Here is a 20,166-nt window from a genome sequence, read left to right as displayed (position 1 = left end):
CGGCTCTCCCTAACAGAGGCCCTGATAATGTCTTTAGTGAAGACCCTCACGCTGATCCCACAGAGGCCCTTCTGCTGCTCCTAAGTCATGCCCTGACAGTGTCCCGAACTCAGGCCCTAAAGATAAGCCTCACTTAGGCCCTTTGGCTGTACCTTCCTTATGCTCTGACGCTGTCTGTATAGGAAGCCCTGGCAGTGGTCCTGATTTAGGCCCTCACGCTGGTCCTAAGTAAGGCCCTGAGGCTCTCAATAACGAAGGTCTTCACGCTTTTCCTGGGTCATTTCGCGACGCTATCCCTGGCCCGGAACCTGACTCTGTCCCAAGCTCATGTTCTGCATCTTATCCTAAATGAAACCCTAATAGTATCCCTAACTAAGCCCTGATTAAACCTAACAAAGGCCTTCACACTATCTCTCACGAACACCCAGAATATATCCCTAATGGTCCCTGCCGCAATCAATAACTAAAATCCGGACACTGTCCTGACCTATTACCCTGACTCATTTCTATCCACTGTCCTGATACTTTCCAAAAGAAAGCCTGTTGCCGTCCTTAGGTGAAGACCTGAGGCTGTGCCTAACTCAGGCCCTGAAACTTTCCCTAACTGAGGCCTTGATTCTGTGACTAACACAGGCCCTGCTCATTTCTTTCACTATGACCCGAATGCTGACCCAACAAAGGCCCTGATGCTGTTCCTACGTCATGCCCTGTGTCTCCAGCTAGTGGGCTGACACTAGGCCGCACTCAGGCCTAGATGTTCTCCCTAAGTCAGGCTTTGACGCTGTCCCTACCCGAAACCCTGACACAGGTCCTAAATTAGGCCCTGATTCTCTAAGTAACTAAGGTCTTGACACCAACCCAGGTCATTGGCTGACACTATCCCTGGCTCGGATCGTGACTCTGTCCCAAGCTAATGTCCTGCATCTTATCCTAATTGAAACCCTAATACTCTCCCTAACTAAGGCGCTCACTGATCCTAACTAAGACTTTCACCCTATCTCTCACTAAGGCCCAGAATCAGTCCCTAACATGGGCCGTGCTGCAGTCAATAATGAAAATCCGGACACTATCCTGAGCTAATATCCTGACACATTTCTATCCACCCACCAAACACAGTCCCAAAGAAAGGCCTGTCGCTGTCCTTAACTGAAGACGAGAGGCTGTGCCTAACTCAGGACCTCAAGATTTCCCTAACTGAGGCCTCGATTCTCTGACTCACTCAGGCCCTGCTCATGTCTTTCACTATGACCCGAATGCTGACTCCACAAACGCCCTGAATGCTGCTCCTAAGGCATGCCCTGACAGTGTCTGCATCTAGGGGCCTCACTCAGGCCCTCACCTTCTCCCTATATCAGGCTCTGACGCTATCCCTACCCGAAGCCCTGGCACAGGTCCTAAATTAGGCCCTGATTCTCTAAGTACCTAAGGGCTTGATTCCAAACCTAGGTCATTACCTGACACTAGCCCTAGACCTGAATGTAACCTTGTCTGTTGCTAATGTCAAATTTATCTAAAGAGATTCTTTAGGATGAAATTCTTTCATCTTCTGAATAGAGTTTTCTGAAAAAAATAATGTTTAAACTCTTACTGACCTTAAACAAAATGTACTCAACTTCTGTGGAATATTCCTTTATACCGGCGTGTATGGTTTCCTTCTGCATCTGCGTGTGTTGGCTTAAAGGGTGCTTGTAGGAATGCCTACTGTTATGCTAACTAAATCCCTGATGCTGTCCCTAAATAACGTCCTGAAATTAGTCTCAAGGCTGTGAACCTGTCCCAAACTGAGGCCTGGAGGCTCATCCTAGCTCAGGCCCTGACACTGTCCCTAGCAAAGGCCCTCACACAACTCCTAGCTCAGTCCCTGACACTATACCTAACAAAGGCTATAATGCTAGTCCTAACTCAGGCCCTGACACTGTTTCTAACTAAAGCCCAGCTGCCGCCAATATCTAAAATCCTGAGACTATCCTGAGTTAATATCCTGACCCAGGTCTTACCAAGGTCCTGAAACTGACCCAAAGTAAGCCTTGATGCTGTCCAAAAATGAGGCCCTGAGGCTCTCCCGAACAGAGGCCCTGATAATGTCTTTAATGAAGAACCTGACGCTGATCCCACAGAGGCCCTTCTGCTGCTCCTAAGTCATGCCCTGACAGTGTCCCGAACTCAGGCCCTAAAGATAAGCCTCACTTAGGCCCTTTGGCTGTACCTTCCTTATGCTCTGACGCTGTCTGTATAGGAAGCCCTGGCAGTGGTCCTGATTTAGGCCCTCACGCTGGTCCTAAGTAAGGCCCTGAGGCTCTCAGTAACGAAGGTCTTCACGCTTTTCCTGGGTCATTTCGTGACGCTATCCCTGGCCCGGAACCTGACTCTGTCCCAAGCTCATGTCCTGCATCTTATCCTAAATGAAACCCTAATGGTATCCCTAACTAAGCCCTGACCAATCCGAACAAAGGCCTTGAAACTATCTCTCCCTAAAGCCCGGAATCTGTCCCTAACATGGGACCTGTTGCAATCAATAACTAAAATCCGGACACTGTCCTGAGGTAATTTCCTGACACATTTCTATGCACGATCCTGACACTGTCCCAAACCGGTCGGTGTAATTAAATGAAGACCTGACGCTGTGCCTAACTCAGGCCCTGAAGCTTTCCCTGAGTGAGGCCTTGATTCTGTGACTCACTCAAGGCCTGCTCATGTCTTTCACTATGACCTTTCGCTGACCCAACCAAGGTGTTTATGCTGCTCCTAAGTCGTACCCTGACTGTGTCTGCAGCTAGGGGGCTGACGCTAGGCCTCACTCAGGCCCTGACGTTCTCCATAAGTCAGGCCTGACGCTGTCCCTACCGAAAATCTTGACGCAGGTCCTAAATTTTAGGCCTTGATTCTCTAAGTAACTAAGGTCTTGACACCATATCTAGGTCATTAACCGACACTACCCCTAGACCTTAATCTAATCTTGACTTTAGCTAATGTCAAGTTTAGGGAAAGAGATTCTTTACGATGAAATTCTTTCATCATATGAATATTGGTTTCTTAAAACAATAATTTTTAAACTCTTGTTAACCTTAAACAAAGTGTACTCAACTGCTGTGGAATATTCCTTCATAGCAGCGTGCATGGTTCACTTTTACATTCTTGTGTGTTGGCCTTCAGGGCTCTTGCAGGAATGGCTCCTCTTATGCTAACTAAATCATCCCTGATGCTGAACATATAGAAGGCGCTGAAATTACTCCCGATGCTGTGAACCTGTCCCTAACTACGGCCTGGAGACTCGTGCTAACCCAGGCGCTGACACTGTCCCAAACCAAGACCCTGACATTACACGTAACTCGGACCCTGACACTACTCCTAGCTCAGTCCCTGACACTATACCTAACGAAGCCCATAATGATATTCCTAACTCAGACCCTGACACTGACTCTAACTAAGGCCCTACTGCCGCCAATATCTAAAGTCCTGATGCTATCCTGAGTTAATATCCTGACCCAGGTCTTACCAAGGTCCTGAAACTGACCCAAAGTAAGCCTTGATGCTGTCCGAAAATGAGGTCCTGCGGCTCTCCCTAACAGAGGCCCTGATAATGTCTTTAGTGAAGACCCTCACGCTGATCCCACAGAGGCCCTTCTGCTGCTCCTAAGTCATGCCCTGACAGTGTCCCGAACTCAGGCCCTAAAGATAAGCCTCACTTAGGCCCTTTGGCTGTACCTTCCTTATGCTCTGACGCTGTCTGTATAGGAAGCCCTGGCAGTGGTCCTGATTTAGGCCCTCACGCTGGTCCTAAGTAAGGCCCTGGGGCTCTCAATAACGAAGGTCTTCACGCTTTTCCTGGGTCATTTCGCGACGCTATCCCTGGCCCGGAACCTGACTCTGTCCCAAGCTCATGTCCTGCATCTTATCCTAAATGAAACCCTAATAGTATCCCTAACTAAGCCCTGATTAAACCTAACAAAGGCCTTCACACTATCTCTCACGAACACCCAGAATATATCCCTAATGGTCCCTGCCGCAATCAATAACTAAAATCCGGACACTGTCCTGACCTATTACCCTGACTCATTTCTATCCACTGTCCTGATACTTTCCAAAAGAAAGCCTGTTGCCGTCCTTAGGTGAAGACCTGAGGCTGTGCCTAACTCAGGCCCTGAAACTTTCCCTAACTGAGGCCTTGATTCTGTGACTAACACAGGCCCTGCTCATTTCTTTCACTATGACCCGAATGCTGACCCAACAAAGGCCCTGATGCTGTTCCTACGTCATGCCCTGTGTCTCCAGCTAGTGGGCTGACACTAGGCCGCACTCAGGCCTAGATGTTCTCCCTAAGTCAGGCTTTGACGCTGTCCCTACCCGAAACCCTGACACAGGTCCTAAATTAGGCCCTGATTCTCTAAGTAACTAAGGTCTTGACACCAACCCAGGTCATTGGCTGACACTATCCCTGGCTCGGATCGTGACTCTGTCCCAAGCTAATGTCCTGCATCTTATCCTAATTGAAACCCTAATACTCTCCCTAACTAAGGCGCTCACTGATCCTAACTAAGACTTTCACCCTATCTCTCACTAAGGCCCAGAATCAGTCCCTAACATGGGCCGTGCTGCAGTCAATAATGAAAATCCGGACACTATCCTGAGCTAATATCCTGACACATTTCTATCCACCCACCAAACACAGTCCCAAAGAAAGGCCTGTCGCTGTCCTTAACTGAAGACGAGAGGCTGTGCCTAACTCAGGACCTCAAGATTTCCCTAACTGAGGCCTCGATTCTCTGACTCACTCAGGCCCTGCTCATGTCTTTCACTATGACCCGAATGCTGACTCCACAAACGCCCTGAATGCTGCTCCTAAGTCATGCCCTGACAGTGTCTGCATCTAGGGGCCTCACTCAGGCCCTCACCTTCTCCCTATATCAGGCTCTGACGCTATCCCTACCCGAAGCCCTGGCACAGGTCCTAAATTAGGCCCTGATTCTCTAAGTACCTAAGGGCTTGATTCCAAACCTAGGTCATTACCTGACACTAGCCCTAGACCTGAATGTAACCTTGTCTGTTGCTAATGTCAAATTTATCTAAAGAGATTCTTTAGGATGAAATTCTTTCATCTTCTGAATAGAGTTTTGTGAAAAAAAATAATGTTTAAACTCTTACTGACCTTAAACAAAATGTACTCAACTTCTGTGGAATATTCCTTTATACCGGCGTGTATGGTTTCCTTCTGCATCTGCGTGTGTTGGCTTAAAGGGTGCTTGTAGGAATGCCTACTGTTATGCTAACTAAATCCCTGATGCTGTCCCTAAATAACGTCCTGAAATTAGTCTCAAGGCTGTGAACCTGTCCCAAACTGAGGCCTGGAGGCTCATCCTAGCTCAGGCCCTGACACTGTCCCTAGCAAAGGCCCTCACACAACTCCTAGCTCAGTCGCTGACACTATACCTAACAAAGGCTATAATGCTAGTCCTAACTCAGGCCCTGACACTGTTTCTAACTAAAGCCCAGCTGCCGCCAATATCTAAAATCCTGAGACTATCCTGAGTTAGTATCCTGACCCAGGTCTTACCAAGGTCCTGAAACTGACCCAAAGTAAGCCTTGATGCTGTCCAAAAATGAGGCCCTGAGGCTCTCCCGAACAGAGGCCCTGATAATGTCTTTAATGAAGAACCTGACGCTGATCCCACAGAGGCCCTTCTGCTGCTCCTAAGTCATGCCCTGACAGTGTCCCGAACTCAGGCCCTAAAGATAAGCCTCACTTAGGCCCTTTGGCTGTACCTTCCTTATGCTCTGACGCTGTCTGTATAGGAAGCCCTGGCAGTGGTCCTGATTTAGGCCCTCACGCTGGTCCTAAGTAAGGCCCTGAGGCTCTCAGTAACGAAGGTCTTCACGCTTTTCCTGGGTCATTTCGTGACGCTATCCCTGGCCCGGAACCTGACTCTGTCCCAAGCTCATGTCCTGCATCTTATCCTAAATGAAACCCTAATGGTATCCCTAACTAAGCCCTGACCAATCCGAACAAAGGCCTTGAAACTATCTCTCCCTAAAGCCCGGAATCTGTCCCTAACATGGGACCTGTTGCAATCAATAACTAAAATCCGGACACTGTCCTGAGGTAATTTCCTGACACATTTCTATGCACGATCCTGACACTGTCCCAAACCGGTCGGTGTAATTAAATGAAGACCTGACGCTGTGCCTAACTCAGGCCCTGAAGCTTTCCCTGAGTGAGGCCTTGATTCTGTGACTCACTCAAGGCCTGCTCATGTCTTTCACTATGACCTTTCGCTGACCCAACCAAGGTGTTTATGCTGCTCCTAAGTCGTACCCTGACTGTGTCTGCAGCTAGGGGGCTGACGCTAGGCCTCACTCAGGCCCTGACGTTCTCCATAAGTCAGGCCTGACGCTGTCCCTACCGAAAATCTTGACGCAGGTCCTAAATTTTTGGCCTTGATTCTCTAAGTAACTAAGGTCTTGACACCAAATGTAGGTCATTAACCGACACTACCCCTAGACCTTAACCTAATCTTGACTTTAGCTAATGTCAAGTTTAGGGAAAGAGATTCTTTACGATGAAATTCTTTCATCATATGAATATTGGTTTCTTAAAACAATAATTTTTAAACTCTTGTTAACCTTAAACAAAGTGTACTCAACTGCTGTGGAATATTCCTTCATAGCAGCGTGCATGGTTCACTTTTACATTCTTGTGTGTTGGCCTTCAGGGCTCTTGCAGGAATGGCTCCTCTTATGCTAACTAAATCATCCCTGATGCTGAACATATAGAAGGCGCTGAAATTACTCCCGATGCTGTGAACCTGTCCCTAACTACGGCCTGGAGACTCGTGCTAACCCAGGCGCTGACACTGTCCCAAACCAAGACCCTGACATTACACGTAACTCGGACCCTGACACTACTCCTAGCTCAGTCCCTGACACTATACCTAACGAAGCCCATAATGATATTCCTAACTCAGACCCTGACACTGACTCTAACTAAGGCCCTACTGCCGCCAATATCTAAAGTCCTGATGCTATCCTGAGTTAATATCCTGACCCAGGTCTTACCAAGGTCCTGAAACTGACCCAAAGTAAGCCTTGATGCTGTCCAAAAATGAGGCCCTGAGGCTCTCCCGAACAGAGGCCCTGATAATGTCTTTAATGAAGAACCTGACGCTGATCCCACAGAGGCCCTTCTGCTGCTCCTAAGTCATGCCCTGACAGTGTCCCGAACTCAGGCCCTAAAGATAAACCTCACTTAGGCCCTTTGGCTGTACCTTCCTTATGCTCTGACGCTGTCTGTATAGGAAGCCCTGGCAGTGGTCCTGATTTAGGCCCTCACGCTGGTCCTAAGTAAGGCCCTGAGGCTCTCAATAACGAAGGTCTTCACGCTTTTCCTGGGTCATTTCGCGACGCTATCCCTGGCCCGGAACCTGACTCTGTCCCAAGCTCATGTCCTGCATCTTATCCTAAATGAAACCCTAATAGTATCCCTAACTAAGCCCTGATTAAACCTAACAAAGGCCTTCACACTATCTCTCACGAACACCCAGAATATATCCCTAATGGTCCCTGCCGCAATCAATAACTAAAATCCGGACACTGTCCTGACCTATTACCCTGACTCATTTCTATCCACTGTCCTGATACTTTCCAAAAGAAAGCCTGTTGCCGTCCTTAGGTGAAGACCTGAGGCTGTGCCTAACTCAGGCCCTGAAACTTTCCCTAACTGAGGCCTTGATTCTGTGACTAACACAGGCCCTGCTCATTTCTTTCACTATGACCCGAATGCTGACCCAACAAAGGCCCTGATGCTGTTCCTACGTCATGCCCTGTGTCTCCAGCTAGTGGGCTGACACTAGGCCGCACTCAGGCCTAGATGTTCTCCCTAAGTCAGGCTTTGACGCTGTCCCTACCCGAAACCCTGACACAGGTCCTAAATTAGGCCCTGATTCTCTAAGTAACTAAGGTCTTGACACCAACCCAGGTCATTGGCTGACACTATCCCTGGCTCGGATCGTGACTCTGTCCCAAGCTAATGTCCTGCATCTTATCCTAATTGAAACCCTAATACTCTCCCTAACTAAGGCGCTCACTGATCCTAACTAAGACTTTCACCCTATCTCTCACTAAGGCCCAGAATCAGTCCCTAACATGGGCCGTGCTGCAGTCAATAATGAAAATCCGGACACTATCCTGAGCTAATATCCTGACACATTTCTATCCACCCACCAAACACAGTCCCAAAGAAAGGCCTGTCGCTGTCCTTAACTGAAGACGAGAGGCTGTGCCTAACTCAGGACCTCAAGATTTCCCTAACTGAGGCCTCGATTCTCTGACTCACTCAGGCCCTGCTCATGTCTTTCACTATGACCCGAATGCTGACTCCACAAACGCCCTGAATGCTGCTCCTAAGGCATGCCCTGACAGTGTCTGCATCTAGGGGCCTCACTCAGGCCCTCACCTTCTCCCTATATCAGGCTCTGACGCTATCCCTACCCGAAGCCCTGGCACAGGTCCTAAATTAGGCCCTGATTCTCTAAGTACCTAAGGGCTTGATTCCAAACCTAGGTCATTACCTGACACTAGCCCTAGACCTGAATGTAACCTTGTCTGTTGCTAATGTCAAATTTATCTAAAGAGATTCTTTAGGATGAAATTCTTTCATCTTCTGAATAGAGTTTTCTGAAAAAAATAATGTTTAAACTCTTACTGACCTTAAACAAAATGTACTCAACTTCTGTGGAATATTCCTTTATACCGGCGTGTATGGTTTCCTTCTGCATCTGCGTGTGTTGGCTTAAAGGGTGCTTGTAGGAATGCCTACTGTTATGCTAACTAAATCCCTGATGCTGTCCCTAAATAACGTCCTGAAATTAGTCTCAAGGCTGTGAACCTGTCCCAAACTGAGGCCTGGAGGCTCATCCTAGCTCAGGCCCTGACACTGTCCCTAGCAAAGGCCCTCACACAACTCCTAGCTCAGTCCCTGACACTATACCTAACAAAGGCTATAATGCTAGTCCTAACTCAGGCCCTGACACTGTTTCTAACTAAAGCCCAGCTGCCGCCAATATCTAAAATCCTGAGACTATCCTGAGTTAGTATCCTGACCCAGGTCTTACCAAGGTCCTGAAACTGACCCAAAGTAAGCCTTGATGCTGTCCAAAAATGAGGCCCTGAGGCTCTCCCGAACAGAGGCCCTGATAATGTCTTTAATGAAGAACCTGACGCTGATCCCACAGAGGCCCTTCTGCTGCTCCTAAGTCATACCCTGACAGTGTCCCGAACTCAGGCCCTAAAGATAAGCCTCACTTAGGCCCTTTGGCTGTACCTTCCTTATGCTCTGACGCTGTCTGTATAGGAAGCCCTGGCAGTGGTCCTGATTTAGGCCCTCACGCTGGTCCTAAGTAAGGCCCTGAGGCTCTCAATAACGAAGGTCTTCACGCTTTTCCTGGGTCATTTCGTGACGCTATCCCTGGCCCGGAACCTGACTCTGTCCCAAGCTCATGTCCTGCATCTTATCCTAAATGAAACCCTAATGGTATCCCTAACTAAGCCCTGACCAATCCGAACAAAGGCCTTGAAACTATCTCTCCCTAAAGCCCGGAATCTGTCCCTAACATGGGACCTGTTGCAATCAATAACTAAAATCCGGACACTGTCCTGAGGTAATTTCCTGACACATTTCTATGCACGATCCTGACACTGTCCCAAACCGGTCGGTGTAATTAAATGAAGACCTGACGCTGTGCCTAACTCAGGCCCTGAAGCTTTCCCTGAGTGAGGCCTTGATTCTGTGACTCACTCAAGGCCTGCTCATGTCTTTCACTATGACCTTTCGCTGACCCAACCAAGGTGTTTATGCTGCTCCTAAGTCGTACCCTGACTGTGTCTGCAGCTAGGGGGCTGACGCTAGGCCTCACTCAGGCCCTGACGTTCTCCATAAGTCAGGCCTGACGCTGTCCCTACCGAAAATCTTGACGCAGGTCCTAAATTTTTGGCCTTGATTCTCTAAGTAACTAAGGTCTTGACACCAAATGTAGGTCATTAACTGACACTACCCCTAGACCTTAACCTAATCTTGACTTTAGCTAATGTCAAGTTTAGGGAAAGAGATTCTTTACGATGAAATTCTTTCATCATATGAATATTGGTTTCTTAAAACAATAATTTTTAAACTCTTGTTAACCTTAAACAAAGTGTACTCAACTGCTGTGGAATATTCCTTCATAGCAGCGTGCATGGTTCACTTTTACATTCTTGTGTGTTGGCCTTCAGGGCTCTTGCAGGAATGGCTCCTCTTATGCTAACTAAATCATCCCTGATGCTGAACATATAGAAGGCGCTGAAATTACTCCCGATGCTGTGAACCTGTCCCTAACTACGGCCTGGAGACTCGTGCTAACCCAGGCGCTGACACTGTCCCAAACCAAGACCCTGACATTACACGTAACTCGGACCCTGACACTACTCCTAGCTCAGTCCCTGACACTATACCTAACGAAGCCCATAATGATATTCCTAACTCAGACCCTGACACTGACTCTAAGGCCCTACTGCCGCCAATATCCAAAGTCCTGATGCTATCCTGAGTTAATATCCTGACCCAGGTCTTACCAAGGTCCTGAAACTGACCCAAAGTAAGCCTTGATGCTGTCCGAAAATGAGGTCCTGCGGCTCTCCCTAACAGAGGCCCTGATAATGTCTTTAGTGAAGACCCTCACGCTGATCCCACAGAGGCCCTTCTGCTGCTCCTAAGTCATGCCCTGACAGTGTCCCGAACTCAGGCCCTAAAGATAAGCCTCACTTAGGCCCTTTGGCTGTACCTTCCTTATGCTCTGACGCTGTCTGTATAGGAAGCCCTGGCAGTGGTCCTGATTTAGGCCCTCACGCTGGTCCTAAGTAAGGCCCTGGGGCTCTCAATAACGAAGGTCTTCACGCTTTTCCTGGGTCATTTCGCGACGCTATCCCTGGCCCGGAACCTGACTCTGTCCCAAGCTCATGTCCTGCATCTTATCCTAAATGAAACCCTAATAGTATCCCTAACTAAGCCCTGATTAAACCTAACAAAGGCCTTCACACTATCTCTCACGAACACCCAGAATATATCCCTAATGGTCCCTGCCGCAATCAATAACTAAAATCCGGACACTGTCCTGACCTATTACCCTGACTCATTTCTATCCACTGTCCTGATACTTTCCAAAAGAAAGCCTGTTGCCGTCCTTAGGTGAAGACCTGAGGCTGTGCCTAACTCAGGCCCTGAAACTTTCCCTAACTGAGGCCTTGATTCTGTGACTAACACAGGCCCTGCTCATTTCTTTCACTATGACCCGAATGCTGACCCAACAAAGGCCCTGATGCTGTTCCTACGTCATGCCCTGTGTCTCCAGCTAGTGGGCTGACACTAGGCCGCACTCAGGCCTAGATGTTCTCCCTAAGTCAGGCTTTGACGCTGTCCCTACCCGAAACCCTGACACAGGTCCTAAATTAGGCCCTGATTCTCTAAGTAACTAAGGTCTTGACACCAACCCAGGTCATTGGCTGACACTATCCCTGGCTCGGATCGTGACTCTGTCCCAAGCTAATGTCCTGCATCTTATCCTAATTGAAACCCTAATACTCTCCCTAACTAAGGCGCTCACTGATCCTAACTAAGACTTTCACCCTATCTCTCACTAAGGCCCAGAATCAGTCCCTAACATGGGCCGTGCTGCAGTCAATAATGAAAATCCGGACACTATCCTGAGCTAATATCCTGACACATTTCTATCCACCCACCAAACACAGTCCCAAAGAAAGGCCTGTCGCTGTCCTTAACTGAAGACGAGAGGCTGTGCCTAACTCAGGACCTCAAGATTTCCCTAACTGAGGCCTCGATTCTCTGACTCACTCAGGCCCTGCTCATGTCTTTCACTATGACCCGAATGCTGACTCCACAAACGCCCTGAATGCTGCTCCTAAGGCATGCCCTGACAGTGTCTGCATCTAGGGGCCTCACTCAGGCCCTCACCTTCTCCCTATATCAGGCTCTGACGCTATCCCTACCCGAAGCCCTGGCACAGGTCCTAAATTAGGCCCTGATTCTCTAAGTACCTAAGGGCTTGATTCCAAACCTAGGTCATTACCTGACACTAGCCCTAGACCTGAATGTAACCTTGTCTGTTGCTAATGTCAAATTTATCTAAAGAGATTCTTTAGGATGAAATTCTTTCATCTTCTGAATAGAGTTTTCTGAAAAAAATAATGTTTAAACTCTTACTGACCTTAAACAAAATGTACTCAACTTCTGTGGAATATTCCTTTATACCGGCGTGTATGGTTTCCTTCTGCATCTGCGTGTGTTGGCTTAAAGGGTGCTTGTAGGAATGCCTACTGTTATGCTAACTAAATCCCTGATGCTGTCCCTAAATAACGTCCTGAAATTAGTCTCAAGGCTGTGAACCTGTCCCAAACTGAGGCCTGGAGGCTCATCCTAGCTCAGGCCCTGACACTGTCCCTAGCAAAGGCCCTCACACAACTCCTAGCTCAGTCCCTGACACTATACCTAACAAAGGCTATAATGCTAGTCCTAACTCAGGCCCTGACACTGTTTCTAACTAAAGCCCAGCTGCCGCCAATATCTAAAATCCTGAGACTATCCTGAGTTAATATCCTGACCCAGGTCTTACCAAGGTCCTGAAACTGACCCAAAGTAAGCCTTGATGCTGTCCAAAAATGAGGCCCTGAGGCTCTCCCGAACAGAGGCCCTGATAATGTCTTTAATGAAGAACCTGACGCTGATCCCACAGAGGCCCTTCTGCTGCTCCTAAGTCATGCCCTGACAGTGTCCCGAACTCAGGCCCTAAAGATAAGCCTCACTTAGGCCCTTTGGCTGTACCTTCCTTATGCTCTGACGCTGTCTGTATAGGAAGCCCTGGCAGTGGTCCTGATTTAGGCCCTCACGCTGGTCCTAAGTAAGGCCCTGAGGCTCTCAGTAACGAAGGTCTTCACGCTTTTCCTGGGTCATTTCGTGACGCTATCCCTGGCCCGGAACCTGACTCTGTCCCAAGCTCATGTCCTGCATCTTATCCTAAATGAAACCCTAATGGTATCCCTAACTAAGCCCTGACCAATCCGAACAAAGGCCTTGAAACTATCTCTCCCTAAAGCCCGGAATCTGTCCCTAACATGGGACCTGTTGCAATCAATAACTAAAATCCGGACACTGTCCTGAGGTAATTTCCTGACACATTTCTATGCACGATCCTGACACTGTCCCAAACCGGTCGGTGTAATTAAATGAAGACCTGACGCTGTGCCTAACTCAGGCCCTGAAGCTTTCCCTGAGTGAGGCCTTGATTCTGTGACTCACTCAAGGCCTGCTCATGTCTTTCACTATGACCTTTCGCTGACCCAACCAAGGTGTTTATGCTGCTCCTAAGTCGTACCCTGACTGTGTCTGCAGCTAGGGGGCTGACGCTAGGCCTCACTCAGGCCCTGACGTTCTCCATAAGTCAGGCCTGACGCTGTCCCTACCGAAAATCTTGACGCAGGTCCTAAATTTTAGGCCTTGATTCTCTAAGTAACTAAGGTCTTGACACCATATCTAGGTCATTAACCGACACTACCCCTAGACCTTAATCTAATCTTGACTTTAGCTAATGTCAAGTTTAGGGAAAGAGATTCTTTACGATGAAATTCTTTCATCATATGAATATTGGTTTCTTAAAACAATAATTTTTAAACTCTTGTTAACCTTAAACAAAGTGTACTCAACTGCTGTGGAATATTCCTTCATAGCAGCGTGCATGGTTCACTTTTACATTCTTGTGTGTTGGCCTTCAGGGCTCTTGCAGGAATGGCTCCTCTTATGCTAACTAAATCATCCCTGATGCTGAACATATAGAAGGCGCTGAAATTACTCCCGATGCTGTGAACCTGTCCCTAACTACGGCCTGGAGACTCGTGCTAACCCAGGCGCTGACACTGTCCCAAACCAAGACCCTGACATTACACGTAACTCGGACCCTGACACTACTCCTAGCTCAGTCCCTGACACTATACCTAACGAGGCCCATAATGATATTCCTAACTCAGACCCTGACACTGACTCTAACTAAGGCCCTACTGCCGCCAATATCTAAAGTCCTGATGCTATCCTGAGTTAATATCCTGACCCAGGTCTTACCAAGGTCCTGAAACTGACCCAAAGTAAGCCTTGATGCTGTCCGAAAATGAGGTCCTGCGGCTCTCCCTAACAGAGGCCCTGATAATGTCTTTAGTGAAGACCCTCACGCTGATCCCACAGAGGCCCTTCTGCTGCTCCTAAGTCATGCCCTGACAGTGTCCCGAACTCAGGCCCTAAAGATAAGCCTCACTTAGGCCCTTTGGCTGTACCTTCCTTATGCTCTGACGCTGTCTGTATAGGAAGCCCTGGCAGTGGTCCTGATTTAGGCCCTCACGCTGGTCCTAAGTAAGGCCCTGAGGCTCTCAATAACGAAGGTCTTCACGCTTTTCCTGGGTCATTTCGCGACGCTATCCCTGGCCCGGAACCTGACTCTGTCCCAAGCTCATGTCCTGCATCTTATCCTAAATGAAACCCTAATAGTATCCCTAACTAAGCCCTGATTAAACCTAACAAAGGCCTTCACACTATCTCTCACGAACACCCAGAATATATCCCTAATGGTCCCTGCCGCAATCAATAACTAAAATCCGGACACTGTCCTGACCTATTACCCTGACTCATTTCTATCCACTGTCCTGATACTTTCCAAAAGAAAGCCTGTTGCCGTCCTTAGGTGAAGACCTGAGGCTGTGCCTAACTCAGGCCCTGAAACTTTCCCTAACTGAGGCCTTGATTCTGTGACTAACACAGGCCCTGCTCATTTCTTTCACTATGACCCGAATGCTGACCCAACAAAGGCCCTGATGCTGTTCCTACGTCATGCCCTGTGTCTCCAGCTAGTGGGCTGACACTAGGCCGCACTCAGGCCTAGATGTTCTCCCTAAGTCAGGCTTTGACGCTGTCCCTACCCGAAACCCTGACACAGGTCCTAAATTAGGCCCTGATTCTCTAAGTAACTAAGGTCTTGACACCAACCCAGGTCATTGGCTGACACTATCCCTGGCTCGGATCGTGACTCTGTCCCAAGCTAATGTCCTGCATCTTATCCTAATTGAAACCCTAATACTCTCCCTAACTAAGGCGCTCACTGATCCTAACTAAGACTTTCACCCTATCTCTCACTAAGGCCCAGAATCAGTCCCTAACATGGGCCGTGCTGCAGTCAATAATGAAAATCCGGACACTATCCTGAGCTAATATCCTGACACATTTCTATCCACCCACCAAACACAGTCCCAAAGAAAGGCCTGTCGCTGTCCTTAACTGAAGACGAGAGGCTGTGCCTAACTCAGGACCTCAAGATTTCCCTAACTGAGGCCTCGATTCTCTGACTCACTCAGGCCCTGCTCATGTCTTTCACTATGACCCGAATGCTGACTCCACAAACGCCCTGAATGCTGCTCCTAAGGCATGCCCTGACAGTGTCTGCATCTAGGGGCCTCACTCAGGCCCTCACCTTCTCCCTATATCAGGCTCTGACGCTATCCCTACCCGAAGCCCTGGCACAGGTCCTAAATTAGGCCCTGATTCTCTAAGTACCTAAGGGCTTGATTCCAAACCTAGGTCATTACCTGACACTAGCCCTAGACCTGAATGTAACCTTGTCTGTTGCTAATGTCAAATTTATCTAAAGAGATTCTTTAGGATGAAATTCTTTCATCTTCTGAATAGAGTTTTCTGAAAAAAATAATGTTTAAACTCTTACTGACCTTAAACAAAATGTACTCAACTTCTGTGGAATATTCCTTTATACCGGCGTGTATGGTTTCCTTCTGCATCTGCGTGTGTTGGCTTAAAGGGTGCTTGTAGGAATGCCTACTGTTATGCTAACTAAATCCCTGATGCTGTCCCTAAATAACGTCCTGAAATTAGTCTCAAGGCTGTGAACCTGTCCCAAACTGAGGCCTGGAGGCTCATCCTAGCTCAGGCCCTGACACTGTCCCTAGCAAAGGCCCTCACACAACTCCTAGCTCAGTCCCTGACACTATACCTAACAAAGGCTATAATGCTAGTCCTAACTCAGGCCCTGACACTGTTTCTAACTAAAGCCCAGCTGCCGCCAATATCTAAAATCCTGAGACTATCCTGAGTTAATATCCTGACCCAGGTCTTACCAAGGTCCTGAAACTGACCCAAAGTAAGCCTTGATGCTGTCCAAAAATGAGGCCCTGAGGCTCTCCCGAACAGAGGCCCTGATAATGTCTTTAATGAAGAACCTGACGCTGATCCCACAGAGGCCCTTCTGCTGCTCCTAAGTCATACCCTGACAGTGTCCCGAACTCAGGCCCTAAAGATAAGCCTCACTTAGGCCCTTTGGCTGTACCTTCCTTATGCTCTGACGCTGTCTGTATAGGAAGCCCTGGCAGTGGTCCTGATTTAGGCCCTCACGCTGGTCCTAAGTAAGGCCCTGAGGCTCTCAGTAACGAAGGTCTTCACGCTTTTCCTGGGTCATTTCGCGACGCTATCCCTGGCCCGGAACCTGACTCTGTCCCAAGCTCATGTCCTGCATCTTATCCTAAATGAAACCCTAATGGTATCCCTAACTAAGCCCTGACCAATCCGAACAAAGGCCTTGAAACTATCTCTCCCTAAAGCCCGGAATCTGTCCCTAACATGGGACCTGTTGCAATCAATAACTAAAATCCGGACACTGTCCTGAGGTAATTTCCTGACACATTTCTATGCACGATCCTGACACTGTCCCAAACCGGTCGGTGTAATTAAATGAAGACCTGACGCTGTGCCTAACTCAGGCCCTGAAGCTTTCCCTGAGTGAGGCCTTGATTCTGTGACTCACTCAAGGCCTGCTCATGTCTTTCACTATGACCTTTCACTGACCCAACCAAGGTGTTTATGCTGCTCCTAAGTCGTACCCTGACTGTGTCTGCAGCTAGGGGGCTGACGCTAGGCCTCACTCAGGCCCTGACGTTCTCCATAAGTCAGGTCTGACGCTGTCCCAACCGAAAATCTTGACGCAGGTCCTAAATTTTAGGCCTTGATTCTCTAAGTAACTAAGGTCTTGACACCAAATCTAGGTCATTAACTGACACTACCCCTAGACCTTAACCTAATCTTGACTTTAGCTAATGTCAAGTTTAGGGAAAGAGATTCTTTACGATGAAATTCTTTCATCATATGAATATTGGTTTCTTAAAACAATAATTTTTAAACTCTTGTTAACCTTAAACAAAGTGTACTCAACTGCTGTGGAATATTCCTTCATAGCAGCGTGCATGGTTCACTTTTACATTCTTGTGTGTTGGCCTTCAGGGCTCTTGCAGGAATGGCTCCTCTTATGCTAACTAAATCATCCCTGATGCTGAACATATAGAAGGCGCTGAAATTACTCCCGATGCTGTGAACCTGTCCCTAACTACGGCCTGGAGACTCGTGCTAACCCAGGCGCTGACACTGTCCCAAACCAAGACCCTGACATTACACGTAACTCGGACCCTGACACTACTCCTAGCTCAGTCCCTGACACTATACCTAACAAAGCCCATAATGATATTCCTAACTCAGACCCTGACACTGACTCTAACTAAGGCCCTACTGCCGCCAATATCTAAAATCCTGAGACTATCCTGAGTTAATATCCTGACCCAGGTCTTACCAAGGTCCTGAAACTGACCCAAAGTAAGCCTTGATGCTGTCCGAAAATGAGGTCCTGCGGCTCTCCCTAACAGAGGCCCTGATAATGTCTTTAGTGAAGACCCTCACGCTGATCCCACAGAGGCCCTTCTGCTGCTCCTAAGTCATGCCCTGACAGTGTCCCGAACTCAGGCCCTAAAGATAAGCCTCACTTAGGCCCTTTGGCTGTACCTTCCTTATGCTCTGACGCTGTCTGTATAGGAAGCCCTGGCAGTGGTCCTGATTTAGGCCCTCACGCTGGTCCTAAGTAAGGCCCTGAGGCTCTCAATAACGAAGGTCTTCACGCTTTTCCTGGGTCATTTCGCGACGCTATCCCTGGCCCGGAACCTGACTCTGTCCCAAGCTCATGTTCTGCATCTTATCCTAAATGAAACCCTAATAGTATCCCTAACTAAGCCCTGATTAAACCTAACAAAGGCCTTCACACTATCTCTCACGAACACCCAGAATATATCCCTAATGGTCCCTGCCGCAATCAATAACTAAAATCCGGACACTGTCCTGACCTATTACCCTGACTCATTTCTATCCACTGTCCTGATACTTTCCAAAAGAAAGCCTGTTGCCGTCCTTAGGTGAAGACCTGAGGCTGTGCCTAACTCAGGCCCTGAAACTTTCCCTAACTGAGGCCTTGATTCTGTGACTAACACAGGCCCTGCTCATTTCTTTCACTATGACCCGAATGCTGACCCAACAAAGGCCCTGATGCTGTTCCTACGTCATGCCCTGTGTCTCCAGCTAGTGGGCTGACACTAGGCCGCACTCAGGCCTAGATGTTCTCCCTAAGTCAGGCTTTGACGCTGTCCCTACCCGAAACCCTGACACAGGTCCTAAATTAGGCCCTGATTCTCTAAGTAACTAAGGTCTTGACACCAACCCAGGTCATTGGCTGACACTATCCCTGGCTCGGATCGTGACTCTGTCCCAAGCTAATGTCCTGCATCTTATCCTAATTGAAACCCTAATACTCTCCCTAACTAAGGCGCTCACTGATCCTAACTAAGACTTTCACCCTATCTCTCACTAAGGCCCAGAATCAGTCCCTAACATGGGCCGTGCTGCAGTCAATAATGAAAATCCGGACACTATCCTGAGCTAATATCCTGACACATTTCTATCCACCCACCAAACACAGTCCCAAAGAAAGGCCTGTCGCTGTCCTTAACTGAAGACGAGAGGCTGTGCCTAACTCAGGACCTCAAGATTTCCCTAACTGAGGCCTCGATTCTCTGACTCACTCAGGCCCTGCTCATGTCTTTCACTATGACCCGAATGCTGACTCCACAAACGCCCTGAATGCTGCTCCTAAGGCATGCCCTGACAGTGTCTGCATCTAGGGGCCTCACTCAGGCCCTCACCTTCTCCCTATATCAGGCTCTGACGCTATCCCTACCCGAAGCCCTGGCACAGGTCCTAAATTAGGCCCTGATTCTCTAAGTACCTAAGGGCTTGATTCCAAACCTAGGTCATTACCTGACACTAGCCCTAGACCTGAATGTAACCTTGTCTGTTGCTAATGTCAAATTTATCTAAAGAGATTCTTTAGGATGAAATTCTTTCATCTTCTGAATAGACTTTTCTGAAATAAATAATGTTTAAACTCTTACTGACCTTAAACAAAATGTACTCAACTTCTGTGGAATATTCCTTTATACCGGCGTGTATGGTTTCCTTCTGCATCTGCGTGTGTTGGCTTAAAGGGTGCTTGTAGGAATGCCTACTGTTATGCTAACTAAATCCCTGATGCTGTCCCTAAATAACGTCCTGAAATTAGTCTCAAGGCTGTGAACCTGTCCCAAACTGAGGCCTGGAGGCTCATCCTAGCTCAGGCCCTGACACTGTCCCTAGCAAAGGCCCTCACACAACTCCTAGCTCAGTCCCTGACACTATAGCTAACAAAGGCTATAATGCTAGCCCTAACTCAGGCCCTGACACTGTTTCTAACTAAAGCCCAGCTGCCGCCAATATCTAAAATCCTGAGACTATCCTGAGTTAATATCCTGACCCAGGTCTTACCAAGGTCCTGAAACTGACCCAAAGTAAGCCTTGATGCTGTCCAAAAATGAGGCCCTGAGGCTCTCCCGAACAGAGGCCCTGATAATGTCTTTAATGAAGAACCTGACGCTGATCCCACAGAGGCCCTTCTGCTGCTCCTAAGTCATGCCCTGACAGTGTCCCGAACTCAGGCCCTAAAGATAAGCCTCACATAGGCCCTCTGGCTGTACCTTCCTTATGCTCTGACGCTGTCTGTATAGGAAGCCCTGGCAGTGGTCCTGATTTAGGCCCTCACGCTGGTCCTAAGTAAGGCCCTGAGGCTCTCAATAACGAAGGTCTTCACGCTTTTCCTGGGTCATTTCGTGACGCTATCCCTGGCCCGGAACCTGACTCTGTCCCAAGCTAATGTCCTGCATCTTATCCTAAAT

This window comes from Kogia breviceps, chromosome 3 (genome assembly GCF_026419965.1).
Source record: "Kogia breviceps isolate mKogBre1 chromosome 3, mKogBre1 haplotype 1, whole genome shotgun sequence".
Lineage (NCBI taxonomy): Eukaryota > Metazoa > Chordata > Mammalia > Artiodactyla > Physeteridae > Kogia > Kogia breviceps.
Note: the sequence above shows the minus strand (reverse complement) of the source record.